The following is a 24,405-nucleotide window of genomic DNA, read 5'->3' as shown; positions in this document are numbered from 1 at the left end:
GCAGTGGAGGTGTCTGGGTGGGGGAGGTGGGCTGTGGGTTTCCCTAGGCCAGGACGAGTGTGCTAGTTAGGTCCCCTTCTTCTGGCAGACCCTGTGGCACCCCACCCCATCTGTGTACAGTGCCAACTACACCTAGTCAGGATCCTGTGACATCCATGTGTGCAGATGTCGGCCATAGCCTTGTAGGCCATGTCCCAGGGATTGAATAGTGGACCCCAAGTGCGCGGTGTAGTGCAGGGGGCTTCTGTGTCTGTCGTGTTCGCCAACGGTAGCGGTAATGCATGCACTAAACATGTCTTTCTTCTGTCGTCCCCCCCTTTTTGTGGTCTCCCTGATCTTGTGTGCATTAGCATCATCAGGCTGAGGAACAGTGGCACCGGAGCAGGAGGGAGCTTCATCTCACATGGCCCTGGAGGGCGACACTACGGAGTCTGAATTCACCAGTGGGACGGAGGGCGAGGGGAGCTCCACGGCGGGGACAAGAGCTGACATCAGTGATACAGACTTATCCTCTGATGGGAGCTCCCTTGTGGTGGCGGCCACATCTGTGCCCCCGCATCTACAGGTACAGCCACCAACCCCACTACCAGCACCGCCCTCCCAGCAGCCCCTCAGCCTTTGCCCCGTGCCCGCTCACCCAGGGGGGTGGGCATCACCTTCGCCCCAGGCACCTCAGACCCTGCCCCAGTCACCCCTGCTTCCCTCAGTGAGGAGGCCATTGACCTCCTCAGGTCCCTCACTGTTGGGCAGTCTACCATTTTGAATGCCATCCAGGGTGTAGAGAGGCAGTTACAACATACCAATGCATTCCTGGAGGGCATTCATTCTGGTCAGGCAGCCCTTCAGCGAGCATTTCAGACTCTGGCCTCAGCACTGATGGCAGCCATTGTCCCTGTCTCTAGCCTCCCCCCTCCAACTTCCTCCACCCAGACCCAATCCCCTGAACCTCAGCCTATCCCAAGCACGCCATCAGACCAGCATGCACACACCTCAACACACAAAGGAAGCTCAGGCAAACATAAGCACCACACATCCCACAGGCACTCACGCAAGCATCACACACATGCAGACACACCAACATCCACTGCTTCCACTGTGTCCCCCTCCTCCTCGTCTCCCTCCTCCCTCCCAGTCTCGTCTCCACTCCCACCTGCATGCACTACATCTGCAGCCACTACTTTCATCACCAGCACACCCACCACCACACCACGCTCATGTGCAGTCACCACCCCCACTACCATTCACACGTCCCCTGTGTCCTCTCCCAGTGTGTCTGTGAGGCCACCTCCCAAGGTACACAAACGCAGGCACACACCCACCCAACAGCCATCCACCTCTCAACAGCCTCCAGCGCATGCACCTTCACCCAAAGTCACCAAACGTACACCTCCTACAACCACAACCTCTTCCTCCACTCCCAAACCCTCTACAGCTAACCGTCCCAGTGTTCCCAAGAAACTTTTCCTGTCCACCCTTGACCTCTTTCCCTCACTTCCCCTACCCCGTCAGTCGCCTAGGGCCCGACTCTCTGGGTCCCAACCTAGCACCTCAGCCACAACATCTCTGGGACCAGTGGTGCCAGTAGTCACCGGATTCTGGAGTGCACCAGGCAGCAGGGCAGCCAGTGTGGCAACGAGCCACAGCACGGACAGTCCCCCACCTGTCAAGCATCAAAAGTTGGCCAGTGCCCGGCGGGAAAGGGGGAAGACTTCAGCCACCAAAGCCACTCCCAGGGGTACAGGTGGGAGTGTGGAGTCTGCTGCGACACCTTCCAAGGTGGGGAAGGAGCACAAGAAATTCAGCAAGTCTGGGAAAAGCAGCACAGCGGAGAAAACCGCCATCAGCCCCACTGCCCAGGAGGCCATCAGCCCCGCTGCCCAGAAGCCCACCGCCATCAGCCCCGCTGCCCAGGAGGAGCCACCGCCATCAGCCCCGCTGCCCAGGAGGCCACCGCCATCAGCCCCGCTGGTCCAGAAAGGACCGCCAGCACCAGCCCCGCTTGGCCAGACAGGACCGCCAGCACCAGCCCCGCTGGGCCAGAAAGGACTGCCAGAATGGACCGCCAGCACCAGCCCCGCTGGGCCAGACAGGACCGCCAGCACCAGCCCCGCCGGGCCAGAAAGGGCCGCCAGCACCAGCCCCGCTGGGCCAGACAGAACTGCCAGCAGCTGAGTCGCTGCCAAGGACCCCGCCGCAACAAGCACCGCTGAACAGGACACCGCCGCCACAAGCACCGCTGAACAGGACACCGCCGCCACAGGCACCGCTGCCAAGGACACCGCCGCCACAAGCACCGCTGAACAGGACACCGCCGCCACAAGCACCGCTGAACAGGACACTGCCACCACAGTCACCGCTGCCAAGGACACCGCCGCCACAAGCACCGCTGGCCCATGAGTGCCAAGGGCACTGACGTTACTGAGTCCGCCACGAGCAGGATGAAGCACTCTGGGCACAAAGCCCCCTCCAGAACCAGTGGAGATTAACATCCACTACCTCTGTCCTTGGCAGGATGAAGCACTCTGGGCACAAAGCCCCCTCCAGAACCAGTGGAGATGTACATCCACTACCTCTGTCCTTGGCAGGATGCAGAACTCTGGGCACAAAGCCCCTCCAGAACCAGTGGAGATTTACATCCACTACCTCTGTCCTTGGCAGGATGAAGCACTCTGGGCACAAAGCCCCCTCCAGAACCAGTGGAGATGTACATCCACTACCTCTGTCCTTGGCAGGATGAAGAACTCTGGGCACAAAGCCCCTCCAGAACCAGTGGAGATGTACATCCACTACCTCTGTCCTTGGCAGGATGAAGCACTGATTTACATCCACTACCTCTGTCCTTGGCAGGATGAAGCACTCTGGGCACAAAGCCCCCTCCAGAACCAGTGGAGACTGTTATCCACTTGAGAGACTGCGGCTTTGCACTCCCCAGGATTGCACAGTGGGCAAACCACCCACTGTGGAGACTTGAGAGACTGTGGCTTTGCACTCCCCCAGGATTGCACAGTGGGCAAACCACCCACTGTAGAGACTTGAGAGACTGTGGCTTTGCACTCCCCCGGATTGCACAGTGGGCAAACCACCCACTGTAGAGACTTGAGAGACTGTGGCCTTGCACTCCCCAGGATTGAACAGTGGGCATACCACCCATTGTAGAGACTTGAGAGACTGTGGCTTTGCACTCCCCAGGATTGAACAGTGGGCAGGGGGCCCCCTCGTGGATTTGGTGTTGTGCACTCAACCGGCTGAGGTGCCCCCCCTTTCCCTTTTCCCTGAGGTGCCTGTTTTATTTCTATCTGATGCCCCTGCAGTGTTCTCTTCGTCATGTTCGGGTATTGAGTGTGGGCCTCGCCCATGCAGTGTGGGCCCAGTGTTCCACGGACTTCAATGGAGCAATACCTGGACTACTATTCTTGGTGTATATATATTTGTTTATAGTGTATATATATATTTTTGCGTACTGGATTTTAATAGATTACAATGGTTACACTCATTTCCTTTTGTCTTTGCATTCTTCCGGGGGGTTTGAGGGGTGCAACTGTAATGTATCATGCTGTATTAGCGTGTGTGTTGTAGTGGGTGAGGGTAGGTGTGGGGGTGTTGCGTGTGCATGTTCCTGTTTTTTCCCTCCCCCCTTCCCTGTGTCGTAGGTGCAGTACTCACTGTGGTCTTCGCCGTCGGCGTTCGTGCTCCTGGTAGAGGAGCAAGAAGATAAGGGCAGGGAAAATGTGAAGCTCTAGCTCCATGGCGTCCTGGTTCGTTGTGGGGTGTGTAGAGGTTAGCGTTTTCCCTTCGAAGTCCTGTTTCCGCCGTGATTTTGTTCATGGTGAATCCGCCCCGGAAAAGGTGGCGGATTGGTAGGCTGTGATACTGTGGGCGGTACATTGTCTCCCGCCTGTCTGACCGCCGCGCTGTTTGTTTGTACCGCCGTGGCGGTCGGAGTGTTAAAGTGGCTGTCTTTGTTGGCTGTTTCTGCCACGGTCGTGATTCAATTTTTTTTTCCACCGGCCTGTTGGCGGTCTTACCGCCGCTTTAGCACTGACTGCCAGGGTTGTAATGACCGCCATAGTTTTTAATCCCTTCGCTGCTAAGCTTCCCCCGTGCTAAATCTTCTTTTGGTTATTTGGGATTTGTTCCCCATAAATATTTGTTCACATAAGGTATCCTTGCCAAATTTGCATCCTTGTTTTCCAACATCCTGGGTATACTAAAGATTCTTAGGTTTGTGGATTACCCTAGAGGGGATAGAGAAATCAGCCAAAATACAGCTAAATTATGTTTTTTGGGCAGAAATGGGAACAAAAGTGCTGCATAAGAAAGCATCTGTTTTTTCCCTGCAAATGGCATCAATGAAGAGTTTACCATGATAAAAACACCATCTTCCCAGCTTTTAGGAACAGCCAGACTAGAATCAGAAAAACACTTTTTTCAACACAGTTTTGGCATTTTACTGGGACATACCCAATTTGTCCTATTATTTGTGCTTTCACCCTCCTTCCAGTTAGTGACTGAAAAGGGTGTGAAACCACTGGTGAAAGCTATACATTTCTGAAAAATAGACAAAATTCTGAATTCAGTAAGCGGTCATTTGCATAGGTCCTTCAAGGTTTCCTATAGGAACTAACACTTGAAATTAAAAAAAAAAAAATTGAGTTGAAGAAAACAGCCATTTGTGTCTAAGTTTTCATTGCAACTTTTTCTACGTGTGGCAGATTTTCAAAAGCAACATACTGTTACATCTGCTTCACCATTTTGGTTGCAGGGATATATAGGACTTGTAGATTCTCCAAAAACCCAAGCTACTCTGAGCCAACAACTGAGCTATGCCTTGCAATGGTTTTTTCATTGCTTACCGGGTATACAGCAATTCATTTGGTAAAATATCACAGTGAAAAATAGGTATCAAGGAAGCCTATATATTTCCGAAATGAGTACATAATGTGGAGTTTAGAGCCAATGGTTACTTGCACATCTCTGAATTTGGGGGTACCCACACTAGCATGTGAATTATACGGCATTTCTCAAAATTACTTATTTGTAACACACTGTCTTACATTTGGAAGGCACAAATGCAGAGAAAGACAATAAACTTGTAATAACACTTGTTCTGCTATTCTGTGTCCCCCTAAGTTTTCAGATAAAAATGTTACCTCACTTGTGCGGGTAGGCCTAGTGCCTGTGACAGGAAATGATCCAAAAAGCAACGTAGGCACATTTAATTTTTCCACTGAAAACTGACTCATTTTTTGCAATGTGTCTATCTGTGCATTTTGGGCTTTAGCGCAGCTGGCACCTAGGTAAACCTAGCAAACCTGTGCATTTTTGAAAACTAGACACCTAAGTAAATGCAGGATGGGGTGACTTGTGTGTCTAAAAACAAATTTTCCTCACATTTCTGTGATGCAAGGTTTTTGTACCGCCACAAAATCCATGGCAGTAGGCACTATCCCTCTCCCCTGAGTCCTCCCCCAACACCCATGACCCCCCTACCACCTTGCAAAGGTGGTAGGAACCCTCCCCACCCCTGCCCCCCCACACCCACAGAAACCCCCACACACACCCCCCACACTCCCCTACACGCACACTCACACCACTCACACACATACATGCACACCCCACATGCACGCACACATGCACACATACATACACGTCACATTTCCCATACAAACATTACACCCCAGCATGCATACACACACTCACACGCACACCCCCATGCATGCACATACCACACAACACCAGCCCACCCTTCTCCCCTAACGGACAATCACCTTACCTGTTTCGGTGAGCCTCCAGGAGGGAACGGGATCCATGGAGGCTGCTCCACTGCCAGCACCCCGTCACCAGAACACCGCCACGCCGAATACTGGGACGTTATTCGGTGGGCGGTGTTCTGATGATGTGGCGGTGACGGTGGAGCAGCCTCCACTTCACCGCCGACCACCAGTATGGCTGCTGGTGGCTCTCCGTCCGAAAAAGGGCAGAGGGCTGGCAGCAGTCATGATATGGTTGGCGGAAGACCGCTACCACTGGCTGTCTTTGGCCCAGAGGAAACTCAGCGGTCTTGGAAAAAGACCCCGAGGTTAAAATGAGGGCCTAAACACCTTGGGGAATTCAGGATTGGGTGACCTGTGTGGCTCTCACCACAATCTTTACCCAGAATCCCTTGCAAACCTCAAAATCAGTCCCAAAAATAAATTTTCCCTGCTTTTCTGTGATGGAAAGTTCTGGAATTTGAGGGGAGCCACAAAGTTCCTACCAGTCGGTATTCCTCTCGGTCTCCTGATAAAAATGATACCTCACTTGTGTGGGTGGGCCAAGTGCCTGTAACAAGGAAAGGCCAAAAACGTGTAAATATTGAGGGGGCACCAAAGTGTGTTCATAAGTGCAGTTTTTTTAATACATTTTTAGGCTGACTCTGCTTTGGGCGCCCACACAAGTGAGGTATAATTTTTATCGGGAGACCAATGGTTATGCTGGGTGGTATGACATTTGTGGTCTATTTCTGGAAGAATATGGCACAGAAATGCAAGGAAAATTTGATTCACATTTTGAGATTTGCAGGACATTGTGGGTACGAAAACTTTCTGGGATCCACAAGAGGCACATCACCCTGTACTCCCCTGGGTGTCTAGTTTTCAAACATATGTAGAGTTGGTAAATTTTTCCTACAGAAGAAGTGAGCATGCTACCAAGTCTCTTACTTCAATGATGTCCCAAACACTCAAATTGCGAAAAAAAAGCCCTTAGGTTTTGTTAGAAAGACCCCTCGCAAACTAACCTAGTTGGTGGCATGCTTCATCATTGGGGTCCCACCCGCGATAACTAGTGTGTCAGGGGTGTGCTTTGACACCTGATTACAATGGAGCAGACTTTTTTTGTGAGTTGAATTCCCAACTGAAAGGAGAAGTGCAATAAATACGTCTTGTGGCTAACACACTTTTCATACGTGATACACACAAGACCTTTCACGCCACCAACTGCTGGCTCTGAACATTATAAAACTCACATCAACATACAGAACCATTCAGGGGCTCATCACTTTCAGACGCCCACATGCCTGACACAGCAATCACACCAGCTGATGGAATGTGTGTCCTGGCGTGTGGCTAGCAGTGTGTGTAGTGACCAGCGGCAAGTCACACACCGCCAGCCAAGTGCCAGCTCACTCACACCACCAGCCAAATGCAGTCCACAGACACCATCAGCCAAGCACCAGTCCACGCACACTGCTAGCCAAGCGCCAGGCCACACACACCGCTAGCCAAGTGCCAGTCCACAAACACAGCCATCATATTTTTTTTAACGAAAAAGATAACACAAACCAATTGTAAGTAAATACATAATTACAAACACAACAGCTCTAACTAAACACATCGCACTAATGTCAACCTTGAAAATGAACAAAAATGATAAAGCGATTCAGACCAGGCAACACCCACGGGTGCTCCCAAAAACTCTTTTGTGCGTGGTACGTTCTAAAACAAGCAGGCACACACAGCCCATGTTTAGAAGGACAATCAGGACAGTGCATACAACTCTCCTTCTGCATGTCTATTCGCACACATCCTCCGCATCTCTTACAGGGATTGTTTTTTGAGCGTGGGAGGAATGTGATCAGCAAACTAGTGATCTTTCAAACTAGCTACATCCTCCACCACTCCAACTTTAGGAACACTTGCCTCTTCCACTACAACAAGGCTGGCAATCACAGACTCCCGAAACTGAACAAAAGTCATCTTTGACTCGGGGGAACAAACCTTGAACACAACAAAAGCCTTAAAGGTTGCTAAATGGAAAGTTTGATAGCTAATTTCTTATACCAAATGTAAGCTTTACGGACAGAAGTGCATGGTTTCAACCTCTGATCTACTCTATCTACACCACCCATGTGCTTATTGTAGTCTAAAATGCACACAGGTTTGTGCACTTCGGCAACCTGACCCCAAACGGTAACAGGTGAAGTACTTTCATCCTGGATGGTAGTAAGCATGTAGACATCCCTCCTGTCTGCAAATTAATTTCACAGCTAGCAATTCATCACTAAGCAAGACACTGCACTGTCCCCGCTCAAGTTTTTTACAAACAATGTCCTTTGGATAACCTTTACGGTTAGGGCGGACTGTGCCACAAGCAACAGTGTCCACTTTGAACAATTCCCTTAACAATTGCACACCAGTGTAGAAGTTATCTAGATACAAATGGTGACCTTTGTTATAAAGTCCTCTATCACGTTCCCACACAATTTTCTTATTAACTCCGAAAGTGGACGGACAACCATGGTGGTCAATAGTTGAATCCCTACCAGTGTAGGCCTGAAAATCATAAACATATCCAGTACTACTCTCAGACAGTATACGCATCTTAATTCCATAATGTGCCCTCTTGGTAGAATTGTACTGCCTAAAAACCAAACCCTTGAACAGGACCAAAGACTCGTCCACAGCTATTTCTTTCCTTAGAACGTAGATCTCAGAAAACGATCTACAAAGTGATCAAGGACAGGCCGAATCTTAAAAAGATGGTCACAATCAGGGTGCTCTCGTCACAACACCAAAGCATTATCAACAAAATGCAGCATCTGAAGCAGAAGCAAATACTGATCACGATTCATGATTGCAGGAAATATGACCATTGACATCAAGGGACTGGTAGACCAAAATGAAGACAGTGATGGCTTCCTTATTAAGTCCATCAAAAAAGTTAAACCCAAGAATTTCTTCAACTCTTCTAGATTTGTGGGAGTCCCCGGGGTAGCACTGGAGTGGGCCTTAAATCTGGCACTGTTGTCTCTCAAATACTGTTGCAAATGCAAATTGCAAATTAGTCTGCTCAACATTCTCACCCAAAAACCGTCCATAAACAATTGAAAGAAACTTGTAGGCAAAGGGTTTCCAGTATTCACACTACACCCAGCAACATTAGTAAAGGCAGGCAACACCAGCTGCTCTTCCAATGGGAAGCCTTTCAGCCCCAGGCTCCAATCCAGATGCCTCTTCCTGCACTATCAGCCCATCAATGTTCTCCTCTAAAACACGCAATTTGTCCTCACTGAGAGTGGCTTCATCATCAGATTATTTCTCTTGAACAGAAAATTCACTGCCAGAATCTTTCACTTCCTCCTCTGCCTTAGATGCAGAGTCAGTCTCATAATCATGGTCACAGGATGATTAAAAAAGCATACCAACATTCTGCTGAGCGGGCATCTTGTGGCTAGCCATGATCCTTACTAATAAAAGTAACTTGACAAATACGTCAACAACAACCGACAGTGTGTAAAATAGGTAATAAACAAAGTGTAGCTTTATCACAAAGACCTTTACACTCAAAAACAATACCACTTTTTTGCCAGAGACAGCTAGACTCACCAGCACCTACTCTGCACAGACACAGGAAGCGCCAACTATATCCCACTGAAATGGAAAAAGAAAAGAAAATTACACATAAGACAACACAATACACATGGTGCACAAATCCAAGGAGAATGTCACACACAATAAAAGATAAGCTAAACCTGCTGCTAGTATTACACTTTTTACAAAAAGCTGATTCATGTGTGACAATGGTACTCATTGAAGTAAACATTTGAAAAACGTTTTTCTCACCAAACATAAGCCACTACATAAACTGCAGATCTACCACTGCCGAAACTGCAAGCAGGAGTGACCGAAAGGGAATCAAAAGCTTTGCACTAAAATAAAAAGGATAATTAAATATTACTATCACAAATGCAAATAATGCGCCAGTCCACACACAACAAGCTAGGGGTGGATGGGCATAAATATATGGGCAAAACATTCACTCCCTGAAGGGAACGATCTTTGTCCAAGGGGCCTCTCCCCCAAATCTCCAAAATTTTAAATCCCTGGATTCTAGTGGTTTCTACACACCTTGGTGGCAGATAAGCCAAAAAAAAAGAGCCCGATCTGCCCTCAAGGGGGCAGAAACTGACAAAATATGTGCCCCCTAAAGACACCTGGGATTTTAGACTTTGGTGATTTTAGGGAGCGGCCCCTTGGGCAAGGGTCGTTTCCTTTACGGGGCACATATTTTGTCCATTTCTGCCCCCCCTTGGGGGCAGATGGCCCTAAAAAAAAAGAGGCTGATCTGCCCTCAAGGGGGACAGAAATGACCAAAATAATTGTCCCATAGAGGGAGCGACCCTTGTGCAAGGGACTGCTCAACTAAAGCGCCAACATTTTAAATCCCTGGTGTCACTTGAGGGCAGATCGGCCTAAATGAATGGCCGATCTGCCCCAAAGGGAGGCAGTAATGGGCAAAATATGTGCCCCCTAAAGGAAGCCAACTTTGCCCAATGGGCCTCGCCTCAAATCACTAAAACACATGCTGTCCGACACACAAACAAAAATCCCTGGTGGCCCAGTGGGTGTTCCTGTTGCACGATCGCAATCCCATGTACAATTGTGCAGAAGGAATACATTTCAAAGAGACACTGAGGGAACAGAAAAATACTTTTCTTTCCCGCCTGTGCCTCTCTGAAACCCTTCACCCCTTCCAGGAGGGAAAAACATACCTCCGTCTCCTCCCCGTGCTGGAAGCAAATGGCACGCTGATGTCATCATATCGCTGGGGTGGCAGTGGGGAGGTGTAAGGAGGAGGCCCATGGAGGGAGCACTAGCGCTTTTCCCATGGATGGGTGCTCGGACGGTCAGGAGCCGTCCAAAGCACATGCCCACTGTGGCATCAGACAGCTCCCGGCTATCCGACGCATGCAAGGGGTTAATGGCACAATTGGTTGAGGAAGGGGAGGAGCACCTTCAGTACCTCCTGATAATTCTGTCTGGGCCTGAATAAATACAGCTATTATTTTGTATAGAAACGAAAATACACTTTTCAAGTCAAAGCTTTAAATCATCTTGGCTTAATAAAAACAAAATGTGGGCACCCTGAGACTGATCGCCTCTGCAAACCCATCTAGGAAGAAACAGTACAAATTTGCAGCTATGGAAAGCAAAGAAATCTATAAGTTCAATTGTGGGTTCACCAAATCTTAAAGGCAATGCGAAAAGCAAACAAGATATAGGCCCTCATTATGACATTGGCGGTAAGTACCGCTTACCATCATGCTGACTGCCGCCAACATACCGCCGCTGCAGCGGATTACCGCCACCCATATTATGACCCACACATGCCAATCTGTCACTATACAGCCACACACACAAGTCCGCCTGCCCAAAGGTCAGTGATAAACTGGCGGTAGCAAAATCCACACAGTTACGCCAACAGAACTACGCCCACAGCATTATGACAGACAAATCACTGCGGCGGACATTCAATGGCGCTAAACCATTGGCGGTACATACCGCAATGCTGAAAATACACACACTCAAACAAAACTACACCACACTGGACAATTCAAACTACACACCTGACACACATACACACACCACACCCACACCACTATAAAACACACACCCACATTACCCACAACCTTTTACCAATACAAACAAGTACCACAAGAGAGATAGCAGGACCACAGACACACACCACTATCACCTATACACCATCCATGCACCTTATATCACCCCACACACCCTCACCCACACCACTCACACTACACCTATGGCACCAAAACGACACCCCAGGTTCTCAGAGGAGGAGCTAAGGGTCATGGTGGAGGAAATCATCCAGGTAGAGCCACAGCTATTCAGATCACAGGTGCCACAGACGTCCATTGCTAGGAAGATGGAGCTGTGGCAGAGAATCGTGGACAGCACCCAAGAACGAGGGATGACATCAAGAAGAGGTGGAACAACCTACGTGGAAAGGTACGTTCCAAAGCAGCAAGACACCAAATAGCTGTACAGAGGACTGGTGGTGGACCCCCACCTCCTCCCCCACAACTAACAACATGGGAGGAGCAAGTCTTTGCAATCATGCATCCTGAGGGCCTGGCAGGAGTAAGAGGGGGACTGGACTCTGGTAAGTCAAATCTCTATTACTTTCACCCACGCTGCCTGTAGGCCATCGCAAACCCCCACCCTTACCCACACTCCCATCGCTCCACCACCTCCCACATACCCCACCATCACAACCCACACATCCCAATACCAAGCCCGGCTTGCAACACCAATGCATGGACACCCCTCACAGACCTGCATGGACACCTATCACCACTGGATGCACACTGGAGAGAATCACCTAGCCCACCAAATAGCAACTCACACAAAGGCAAATCTACCAGGGCAACAACAACCATAGAGGGCAACACACCCATGCACAAGATGACACACACTGAAACAATAACACTGCATTTACATCCCCACAGGTCCCCCACCCAAGGTCACTGGAGAGGAGGTGCCAGCAACTTCCAGTCCACCCCCAGAAGAGGCCCACAGTGATAACAGCAGCTCTGGACGCCTGGATCTGGATGACCAACCTGGCCCATCGGGGATCTCCGGACAGTCGGTTACCCAGGCACAGTCCCATACCACCACAGAGCCTCCCCCCTCAGGAAACACCACCACAGTACCCACCCAACGGGCCCATACCTCTGTCCCCAGGACACGTCAATCAGCAGTGTGTCCATCACTAAAGGGACCCCAGACCACCCTACAAACACAGGATGATCAGGGACCTGGGGTCAGTGGCAGTGGGCACATGCTTCAGGGGACATAGGCACAGGACAAGAAGGAAGCTGGGAGGACTGCTGTGCGACAGGGGGAGGACAGGCCCAGGGAACCGACTCTCCAGGAGGCACTCACCAACATCCTGGGAGCATACCACCATTCCCAGGAGACGATGGGCCAGATACTGGACACGTTGCAGGAGACCCAGCTGCTGCAGGAGGGACAATATCTGGGGATCAGGGAGGACTTGAAGTCCATTATCACCACCCTGGTCACCATTGCAGGGGTGCTGGCAGACATGGCCAACACCATGAGGGAGGCAGTGGCACACCACCGGGCCTCTGATACTGGCCAAACCACCGAACAGCCTTCCACCTCCGCTGCCGCTAGTGGACAGGAGGCCCACCACAGGAACAACAGGCCACCAGCATCCCACCCCCTGCAGAAGGAGAACCACCCCGCAAACGGTCCCTGAGATTCAGGCAGAAGCCAGAGAACATTGCCAAGACCTCCACCAGGAAATAAGACTCTCCTGAATGTCACCCTTGTGTCCCTCTCTGTCACCCTGTCCACCTTGAACTGCCATTGCTCTCCTTCTTATGCTCCCTTGGACAATGCGCCTGTGAAACAAATAGACTGGACTCCATCCTGGACTTTCCTCCATCATCACCCCAGCCCACTGCACATCCCCCTCTAATCATTAGCACTTAAATAAACACCATTTGAATACATACAAGTTTGGAGTCCGTCAAATCATTTAACCATGTATTAGTTTAAAACGCTTTAAACACTGCAATATAACTGTACAGTAATGTATACATAGGAATGAACTGTAGTTGGCTGCAGTCAACACACCAGGAGTGATAGAGGGGCACAAATATCTGAAAATAGAGATGCCAAAGGGTACAGTAAGTGGCCATAGAAGTGGGAAAATCAGCCTGCCAGTAGCAATGTCAAATACAAAACTGTCATTGTAAAGTGCAATTACAGTGTCTTACCTGTGTGTCATTGGAAGTATTGTTGCATTATTGCACTTCTGTTGTCCTCATCCTCATCCTCTGCCTCCTCATCTTCACTGTCCACAGGGTCCACTGCTGGCACACGCCCATCTCAGCCTCATCCTCCTGCAGAAATGGCATCTGGCGACGTAGGGCAAGGTTTTACAACATACAGCATGCCACGATGATCTGGCACACCTTCCTGGGTGAGTAGTACAGGGATCCACCTGTTAGATGGAGGCAACGAAACCTGGCCTTCAGGAAGCCGAATGTCCTTTCTATTATTCTTCTTGTTCACCCATGTGCCTCATTGTAACGTTCCTCTGCCCTTGTCCTGGGATTCCTCACAGGGGTCAGTAGCCATGAGAGGTTGGGGTAACCAGAGTCACCTGCAAATTTCGCGGGACTACTGTTAGCTACACCAATCCTTAGGGCCCACACCATACCCATACACCAACAACCCCTGGGTGGGAACCAGGGCTCACCTATTAGCCACACCCGGTGCCTCTGGAGTTGAGCCATCACATATGGGATGCTGCTAATCCTCAGGATAAAGGCATCATGCACAGACCCAGGATACTTTGCATTGACATGGGAGATGTACTGGTGGCCAGGCACACTATTTGCACATTTATGGAGTGAAAGCTCTTTCGATTTCTGAACACCTCTTCATTTCTCCGGGGGGGGGGGGACAAATGCTATATGTGTACCATCAATAGCCCCTATAATGTTGGGGATGTGTTCCATTGCATAGAAATCAGCTTTCACTGTGGCCAAATCCTCCACCTGGGGGAAAACGATGTAGCTGCGCATGTGTTTAAACAGGGCAGACGATACTCTGGTCAGCACTATAAAGAACATTGGCTGAGACATTCCTGCTGCCAAGCCCACTGTCACTTGGAAGGAGCCCCTTGCCAGGAAATGGAGCACAGATAGGACTTGCACAAGAGGAGAGAGCTCGGTGGGCTGACGGAGCGCAGATATCAGGTCAGGTTCCACTTGGGAACACAGCTCTGTGATTGTGGCCCTGACCAGTCTATAGGTGAGGATAATGTGCCTGTCCTCCATTGTTGCCAAGTCCACCAGGGGTCTGTACACAGGGGGATGTCTACATCTCCTATTCATCCGCAGCGGTTGCAATCTAGGGGGCAAACGGTGAGTAGCTGGTCAGTATTCCATATTTCCAAACAATACACTGCATTGCTTGTTGTGACTGTAACACAATATTGTTGTACAGGCCCAAATGGTGCCTATGTCTACTGTTACACAGTTAGGTGCCATGGCCTGCCCCCCCTTGAAATGGCGTCCGCCTGTCCTGTATGCAGGGACAGGTGGAAATGAGGTAATTCCGCTGACGTTGTGCGCCGTTGCGGGAGGCGGTCGAAAACCGCAGTGCAAACCCTCATTAGATCCCATTGGGCCCTATGGGTTATAGTGGCCAATGGTGATGTACGCCGGTGGTTACGGTACGCACTGCAGCAGACATGACCACCATTTTCTATCTGTTCACCCACTTGCTACCTGACCTTCAACAGGAGAGGACCTACACTACAAGTGCTGCTGTGACCTGTGTCTGGAACCGACCTTGGCTGTTGTCACTGGGGAAAGGGCCCCTTCCTTCTCCGCTGTGGAGTTGGAGAAACTGGTGGATGGGGTCCTACCCCAGTACTGAAAGCTGTATGGGCCCCCAGACCAACAGGTGAATATACTGTGAGCACGATGAATGGGGCATGAATGCATGGAGTGCTGTGTATGAGGGCCTTGTGTAGAGGGGGAGTTTGGGGTAAGGGCCCTGGGCAGCGTGCTGCATGTATGGTGGGCAATGTTGGAGCGTAGGGGGATGTGAGGGCTATGGTGGGCCATGAGTGTAACAGGGAGTATGGTCTGACTGATACCTTTTCCCATGTATATTTCTCTGCAGGTCAGCGCCATCAAAAAATGGGTATATGGCGTGCCATTGCCAAGGACATGCGGACCCTAGGGGTCTACGGCAGCCTGAGCACCCACTGTCGCAAATGGTGGGAGCCCCTCAGATGCTAGGCATGGAAGACAGCGGAGGCCCAGCTCGGGATGGCCTGCCAACGAGGAAGGGGTGCCCGTCGAACCCTGCCCCCCTGATGGCCTGTATACTGGTGGTGGCCTATCCAGAGCTGGATGGGTGCTTGGGGGCAGCCACAAGGGGGTGAGGACAGTGCCCCAATATACTACTTGCGCGTTATGGGGTGGCATCCGGGTGGGGGATGTGGGCCTGTGGATGCCCCTAGGCCAGGCCAGCCAACACAGGGTAGGGTCTGATGTCAACCTCCTCCAAACAAGCAAGTAGGCATCCACTACTGGGGAGGGGTCTGTGGGTCTCAGATATGCTGAAATTGTCGTTAGGTATCCCTGTCCATGGACTGGTGACTAGCATTGTGACTGGAAGTGCATTGCCCAGTGCGTAGGGCTGTTCCCTGTGTGTGAGTGTGTTGTGTACGCTAGCGATGGTGTTGTTGGCGCCATTGACCAAGGGTCTCCTTTGTCTTGTCCCCCCCCTTTTTGTTTTGTCACCCTGACTTATGTGCATTAGCATCATCTGGCGGAGGAGCAGAGGCAACGGCGATGGGGAGAGCTGAATCCCACAGGGCCCAGGAGGCCGAATCCACCGACGGTGAGGGCACCAGTGGGACGAAGGGCGAGGGGAGCACCACGGCAGAGACTGGAGGGGACAGTTCTGATAGTGATACCTCCTCCGATGGAAGCTCCCTGGTGGTGGCAGACACCTCTGTGCCCACCCCAACTACAGGTACAAACGCCACCCTCGTACCAGCACTGCCCTCCCAGCAGCCCCTCAGCATGTTTCCCGTGCCCGCTCACCCAGGAGGGTGTGAATCTCCTTTGCCCCAGTCACCTCAGGCCCTGCACCAGTGTGCCCTGCTGCCCTGAGTGAGGAGGCTATTGACCTCCTGCGATCCATCTCTGTTGGGCAGTCAACCATTGTGAATGCCATCAAGGGGCTGGCAGCCCATTTGCAACAAACAAATGCATCCCTGGAGGGCATTCACTCTAGCATGGTGGCCCAACAAAGAGAATTCCAGGCTCTATCCTCCTCCCTGATGGCAGCCATTTGGTCTTGTTTCTAGCCTCCCCCTCCAACCTCCTCTGCCCAATCCCATTCCCAACCCCAACCTATCCCAAGCACACAGGCAGACCAGCATGCACCCAGGACAACACACAGGAGTGGTTCAGGCAAACACAAGCACCACACATAATCCCACAGGCACTCACACAAGCATCATCCAGATGCAGACATACCAACATCCACTGCCTCCACTGTATCCCCCTCCTCCTCCACGTCCACCTCTCCCCCAGTTGCGTCTACACTCACACCTGCATGCACTACATCCCCATCCACTACCAACATCACGCCTATCACTACACGTCCCTCACTGGCAGTCATCACCCCCGCTTCCATGCACACGTCCCCTGTGTCCTCTCCTACTGTGTCTGTGGCCCCTCCTCCCAAGGTACACAAACGAAAGCACTCAGACACCCAACAGCCATCCACCTCACAACAGCGTCCAGCCCATGCACCCAAACAGAGCAATCAGACACCTCCCACAACACTTCCTCTTCCTCCACCCCCAAACCTTCACCCTCTTCCTGCCCCAAAGTCCCTAAGAAGCATTTCCTCCCCACCATTGACCTGTTCCCTGCCCCTCTTCCCCCCGTCCTTCACGTCAGGCCAGGGTGAAGGAAACCCAGCTAAGCACCTCAGCCATGCAGTGGTAGAGGATCCCGGGTACCAGGCAGCAACACTGACAGGGTGCCTGCACCAGGTGCATCAAGGAAGGGCAAGGAGGCACCACCTGCTGTGACTAGGAAGGGCAAGGAAGCACCACCAGCAGCATATAGGAAGGGCAAGGAGGCACCACCAGCTGCCACAGGGAAGGGCAAGGTGAAATCCCCGGCTGCTGACAGAAAGGGCAAGGGGCCTGCACCTGCAGGCAGGAAGGACAAGAGGCCTGGTGCTTGGACTCATTCAGAGCCCCCACCACCAACCATGGTGGTTAAGCCGACCGAGACCGCAGGGGATGGGCTGGAGCCTCTCCCCACCACTGGCAGCACCGCCACCAACACTACCACCAGCAACACCGCCAGCACCACTGCCAGCAGCAGCAGCCCCAGTGGCCAGCTGTCCGAGGCTGCAGGGGAAGGCCTGGAGCCTCCCCCACCTCTGCCAGCACCGCCACCAGCACCACTGCCAACAGCAGCAGCTCCAGTGGGAAGCTTTCCGATGCTGCAGGGGAAGGGCTGGAGCCTCCCCCCACCATGTGCCAGCACCACTGCCAGCAGCAGCAGCCCCAGTGGGCAGCCATCCAAGGCTGCAGGGGAAGGGCTGGAGCCTCCCCCTACCACTAGCAGCACCACCACCAGCACTGCCACCAGCACCACCACCGGCACCATTGCCAGCAGCAGCAGCCCCAGTGGGCAGCCGTCCGAGGCTACAGGGGAAGGGCTGGAGCCTCCCCCACCAATGCCAGCCCCGCCACCAGCACCACTACCAGCAGCAGCAGCCCCAGTGGGCAGCCATCTGAGGCTGTAGGGGAAGGGCTGGAGCCTCCCTCCACCACTGCCAGCACCAACACCAGCCCCGCCGCTGCCACCACTGAGCAGCCATCACCACCGGCAGACAGTGTGTAGTCCTGCCTCCATGGCCTGTTGTGCGTCCTGGCCCCTGCAAATTCAGTGGGTGTGACACCCAGGTGAGAGACTGTGACCTTGCACTCCCCAAGATCTGCATCACAGGGCACAATGTCCCCTCCAGAACCAGTGGAAAGCCATCCACTCACCCCATCCTTCCCAGGATGAAGCACACTGGGCACAGTGCCCCCTCCGGAACCAGTGGATGAAACCATCCACTAGGGAGACTGTGGCTTTGCACTCCCCAGGGCCAAGCAGTGGGCAAAACACCCACTAGAGAGACTGTGGCCTTGCACTCCCCAGGACCAAGCACAGGGCATGTTGCCCCCTCCAGAGCATGTGGGCAAACCACCCACTTGAGAGACTGTGGCTTTGCACTCCCCAGGACCAAGCAGTGGGCAAACCACCCTCTAGAGAGACTGTGGCCTTGCACTCCCCAGGACCAAGCACAGGGGATGTTGCCCCCTTCAGAGCATGTGGGCAAACCACCCACTTGAGAGACTGTGGCCTTGCACTCCCCAGGACCAAGCAGTGGGCAAACCTCCCACTAGAGAGACCGTGGCCTTCGTTGCACTCCCCAGGACCAAGCATTGGGCAAACCCCCCACTTGGGAGACTGTGGCCTTGCACTCCCCAGGACGAAGCAGTGGCCAAACCACCAACTAGAGAGACTGTGGCCTTGCCCTCCCCAGGACCAAGCACAGGGCATGTTGCCCCCTCCAGAGAATGTGGGCAAACCACCCACTTGAAAGACTGTAGCTTTGCACTCCCCAGGATCAAGCAGTGGCCAAACCACCCACTAGAGAGACTGTGGCCTTGCACTCCCCAGGACCAAGCACAGGGCATGTTTCCCCCTCCAGAGCATGTGGGCAAACCACCCACTTGAGAGACTGTGGCTTTGCACTCCCCAGGACCAAGCAGTGGGCAAACCACCCACTAGAGAGACTGTGGCCTTGCACGCCCCAGGACCAAGCACAGGGCATGTTGCTCCCTCCAGAGCATGTGGGCAAACCACCTACTTGAGAGACTGTGGCTTTGCACTCCCCAGGACCAAGCACATGACATGTAGCCCCCTCCAGGACCAGTGGTGTTGTACCATCTTCAGGCTGAGGTGCCCCCCCATTCTCCTTCCCCCTGAGGTGCCTGTGTGTTTTTGAACCGATGCCCCTGCAGTGTTCTCTCTGTGTTGTTGCAGGAGTGAGGTGGGGCCTTGGCCTATGTGTTGTGGCCCTGTGGCCCATGGACATTGAGGACTGGGCAGTGTCCCTACATTTGTAAATATGTATATACGTTTGTATTTTGATGCACTTATTCCTAGTATTTTTTCGTATTACACTAAATTTCTTCAAATCATTTTGTCCTTGCATCATTCCTGAGGTGTACGGGAAGAATATGTAATGTTACTGCATCTGTTTGTGTGTATGGTGTTGGGGGTGGGGGTGTTGCGTGTGTGTGTGTCACTCTTTTTCCTCTCCCCTCCCTTGTGTGCTAGGCGGCAGTACTCACCGTGGTCGTCTTCGCCGGCGTTGGTGTTTCGAATGCAGGAAAAGGTAGACGAGCATGGGAAATATGTGCAACTCGGGCTCCATTGCGTCGTGGTTGTTCCCTGTGTCTCCAGAGGTGAGTCCTTTGGCTTCTGTGTTCTGTTTCCACCGTGCTTTTCATGTCAGTAGTACCGCCCCGGAAAAGCTGGTGGATAGGCTGGACATAATGCAGTGGGCAGTACATTGTCTTCCGCCTGGCTGTTGGCGATTACTGCAGTGGTGCTTGTTGCTACCGCCGCGGCGGTGGGTGTGTTAAAGTGGCTGTCTGTCTGAGCGGTTTCTGCTGTGGTCATAATTCTATTTTTGTTACCGCCGGCCTATTGGTGGTATTGCCGCCGCTTTATTACCGACCACCAGGGTTGTAATGTGTGCCATAATGTTTTCAAAGTTCTACCACATTCAATTAACATGAACCATTTAAGATAATGCATGAATGATATCACTCTGTGACTTTTTTAATGCTCCCCAAAGTAGGTTAACAAAATTAGTGTACGAAAAAATGCATCCTTAAAAATTAGGTTAAAGGCCCCACACACTATTGCCAGATTTCTATGACGCCCACGTAATATTTAAAGTAATTAAAAAATATATTTTTACATATTAGGTGGCAATGTCAATCTAGAATTGGTCCGGCACTCATGAGCACGGTTGGGCATGCCATCTCTACACAATAAAGCAGAAGGGCTGGCAGTCCAGGGATACCAGGATCCCTTTGAGCACATGTTTGAAGCACTGAAATCAAGTAGATTTACAGAAACATACAAGGTGTATGGTAATAGTACCAGGATACCATCTTTCTATCTGGGCTCGTCTCAGTTTGATTTCCCTAAACAAAGGGCCTCATGCACCAGCAAAGCAAATAAAAAGATAGGCCTGTTGATCAAACTGAGAGAATATGTTATGTTATGTTATGAATATTTGTAAAGTGCATAGCTACCCAAAGGTCTCCCTTATCTTTATTAAGAGAACCAGCTCTGGGTTTGGGCTATCTATGACTCCCAGCTCTGGATACTGAAACTCTCCTTTGCAAATATTTAGGACAAAGACTGCATGTACCCAGGATTCAAACATAAGGCACTGACCCGGTGTCCAGCTTACCTATAATGTTGACTGTCCTAAGGGCAATGTGTTAATGTTGGGCCCATTCACTGTCCCCTGCCAGGTTTGGGCTACGTTGTCTTTTAGAATGGGTCTGTAGGATCAATCACACCACCCGAAGTATTACGAATCAGGATTAGTCATACTCTTGGGTTTACACTCTGGTCTTGTCCATACATGGGGTGGCCTTTCTGAGCCCACCCCCCAAGTTCTTCCGGCAAGGGGGGGAGCACATGTTTCTCTTAAGGCATCTGCCTCATAGATTGGTCACCAAACTCTCCAGAACGACATCTTCTTACCGGATTATTCAGATGTCTGCAGGCTTCAGACACTCTCACCTGTCCACTCAACAGAAGCACAATGTAGAGCTAGCTGTGCCTAGAAGACTACCTAGATAAGCCTTAATTTGCTCGGAGACACTTATCACCTCCCTACTTTTGCTACGATCTGTTCACCACCATCATCTACAGGGATCAGCGAGAGCATGCACCCAGCTCGAAGTCAGAATCCTAATCAGGAAACTCCTGCAAGTGTCCAAGTGACTGCAAGCACTCACTCGCCCAGTAACCAGGGATCCAAACATGGTATTTTAAGTATCCAGGAATCTTGGAAGCAGTTAATACCTTAACCATCGAGGCAAATATCTCTGCATATATACAATAAATAAGTTCTCATGTACTTCCACTCTGCCAATGCATGTATGTATGTGTCATTTTTATTGAGGTAACTTAGACAAAAAGCAATAGAGTGCTGTACAGGGTCAAAGACAAGCATGAAGACACTGAGTGGTAGCAGAGGTGGGTGGTTTGTGGACTGTTAATGCATTTTGATGTAAAGTTCCTTAAGGAGATACATCGTCAATTCTTTTCTAAATTGGAGCAGTGTCTGGCTGTTATAATGGTTAAGGGGATGTTGTTCTAGACCATGGGTGCAGAGATGAAAAAGGCCTGCTGTCTTGTTTTTTAATAACTCCTATTTGGCTGGGCGCCTACCACGATAGCACCACTATTGCTGTGGAAATATTTGTTTCACAGTACGAAAATCACTGTTTTTGGCTTCCTGATTTGTGATTTTCAAGATGGTGGAAAAATGTCATCAGCCATTCACATTTGAGAAAAATGTAAATGCCATTGACATTGTTTACGATTTTCAGAGTCACAGTTTTTACCAGCAGACATATACAAAAGTGTTAACTTTTCAAAGCCCACTTGGCAACTTCATAAAAAAATGCTTATATCTTAAACTACTGAACGGATTTAAACCACACCAATGTAAGAACACTTTAGGATACATCTGTTCTCTGCTGTAGGCACAGACAACATTTCGTAAGACAGCTAAAATGGGAAAACACTATTTTACCCACATTTAATGTTTTTCCCCTGTGCAGAGCTACACACAAATTGTTATACTGAACATTAGCTGGCTATGTTTTTAGTTTCCCAAATATGGTGCATTTCTGTCAAAGGGAACCAAAGTTAGAGACAAATCAAAAAATGCATTTTGTTTTTTTGAGTAGCACTTTTTTATTAAGCATGTTCGAGTTTAATAAGAAACCAGAGATGAAGAAAAACAAGAAGAAAGCAGTCCATAGTGTCCGCGCATAATTTGGTAACAAACACATAGCTTTCCCATTGGAGTTCCTTCCCAGCACATGGTATGTAAAGTCCCTCGGTCACCAAGTAGAATGTTAGAAACAGTGCGAGCGAATTGAACACAAGTATCCAATGTCCAAGACACCCCACAGGGATTTCGTGAATACGGTGGAATGGTCCACTAGGCCTAAATTGAATGGAACAAATATGCATGACTCTTCTCAGACTCAGGAAAGGGGACAATCCCTCGGTAATCAGTCAAACAGGTTCAGTGCACGCCATTGGAGAGGAAGCAGAGTGGTCAGGAGGCCCTGGCATATAACTGTGTAAAGTAGCTTCTACTTAGCTGCAAAGCCCCGTGACGAGCCATTCATATTGCTAGTCAATTGTTGCATGGCTAGGATCGTCCATAGTCTATGATACTATTATGAAAGTGTCAGGGATCATGTCATCGCTTCTAATTTAAGAGGCTTTAAATCAAACAGGAATGCCTCAGGCACAAAGTGCAATGGATATCCCAGGATTTCCTTTAGTAGGACAGCCACCTCCTCCCAAAGGGGTGCACTAGATATGCCAGGTGTCACCCCGGGCTCCTGAACCCCTCCTGCAGCAGGGGCAAGAAGTCGGGAACATTCTGTGCAGGTAGGCAGGGGTGTAGTGCCAGACAAACCATACTTTGTAGTGAATCTCTGTCCCCATCTCTCCTCATCACTGATTTGGAGGAACAGTGGATCTCCCTGACTAGTTGCACCCACTGTTTCAGAGTTACCCTAATATTCAGGGCACATACCTTTTCTCTATTATGCTGGCAGATTTGAGGGGTTTCTTGAGTTATACTGGCAAGGCCACCCTTGGAGCCCAAGCTTTTTGGAAACAATACTTCTAACATAGTTCTATCCCGTGTTGCGCCCTCCACATGCGTTGCGCCCTCCCACACTCCCAGATTGGTGATACAGTGTCAAAGCTGTGTGAGTTGTAGCCTATGTTCCAAGAGGCCAAAGTCACACTTATAGTCAAAGTCACTTATGCCTTTGGTGTATTGGTCTCCAACCTACCTGCCAGCATTCAACACCCCTCTTCCCGCCAGCCCCAGAAGGCAGTGCTCTCGAGGGCAGAAGTAAAATCAGGACTGTAGTGAACCAGGGTATATGGTGAAGGTTACAACACCAATCCATGCTCCAAAAATATTCCTCGGCAAATGTATAGATTTGAAAAAACAATAAAGTTTCAGAAAGATGCCCCTCTATCCTCTCTCTTCTACAGCTACCAAAATTAACTTTCAGTTCTGAGCTCACTGTCAACTCTTAAATACTTTGCCTGTGAATCTAAATTTGAAACCAAGCATCTTTCCAGCTTCTGCTCATAGTTAAAATCTCTTCTGACAAGTTAATTATAGCATTTCCGAAGAAAATCACTACAACTATGCCTGTGATTGATCAATTTACCACCGCAATAATCGATTCATGGTTGCTGTCACTGCTTAGTTTATAAAAATATAAGTACCAGGGCCCTAGGTACTTCTCAGGAGGCCGCCGTAGTTGGCACTAAATACTGTCCCTCTCGGCTCTGCCAAATAGTATTCATCATAAACAAGTGTGACAGTTTGAACTATTCCAGGTCACCTCAAGCTGGAAGGATGGTCTGGACCCACTTGTTTTATTATTTTTGTTAAAAGCTTAGTGAACATTTTGTTGATGAGCTCTGCTTAGTAATAGACAGAGGCACCATATTGAAGAGTGATATAAGTGTCACTGTCTAGAAATATGTGCCTGTGCCAAACAGTGGCAAAAACCAGCAGAAGCTAATCGCTGCATTGACATTTGTGGGGATCGGCAGGTGCATGAACCCAAATCACACTTACCACCCTCTTCATGACATTGTATGTATGTATAAAGCATTTATAAAGC

The 24,405-nt window shown here is 50.4% G+C and overlaps 1 protein-coding gene and 1 long non-coding RNA gene across 3 annotated transcripts in view; one reads left to right on the top strand and one right to left on the bottom strand.

Moving 5' to 3' along the window:
* Nucleotides 1-24,405, bottom strand: part of LOC138287513 (uncharacterized) — a 68,231-nt gene that overhangs the window by 22,613 nt on the left and 21,213 nt on the right. The window contains exon 2 of the long non-coding RNA XR_011202226.1: nt 9,366-9,410. This is a non-coding gene — a long non-coding RNA (uncharacterized lncRNA). The remainder of the gene's footprint in view (nt 1-9,365; nt 9,411-24,405) is intronic.
* Nucleotides 1-24,405, top strand: part of LOC138287512 (rho crystallin-like) — a 118,281-nt gene that overhangs the window by 89,234 nt on the left and 4,642 nt on the right. The gene's annotated exons all lie outside the window — the stretch shown is intronic.

The sequence above is a fragment of the Pleurodeles waltl genome, chromosome 4_1, assembly GCF_031143425.1.
Source record: "Pleurodeles waltl isolate 20211129_DDA chromosome 4_1, aPleWal1.hap1.20221129, whole genome shotgun sequence".
Classification (NCBI taxonomy): Eukaryota; Metazoa; Chordata; class Amphibia; order Caudata; family Salamandridae; genus Pleurodeles; species Pleurodeles waltl.
The sequence above is the reverse complement of the archived record's forward strand: the minus strand, read 5'-3'. Positions and strand labels throughout refer to the sequence as shown.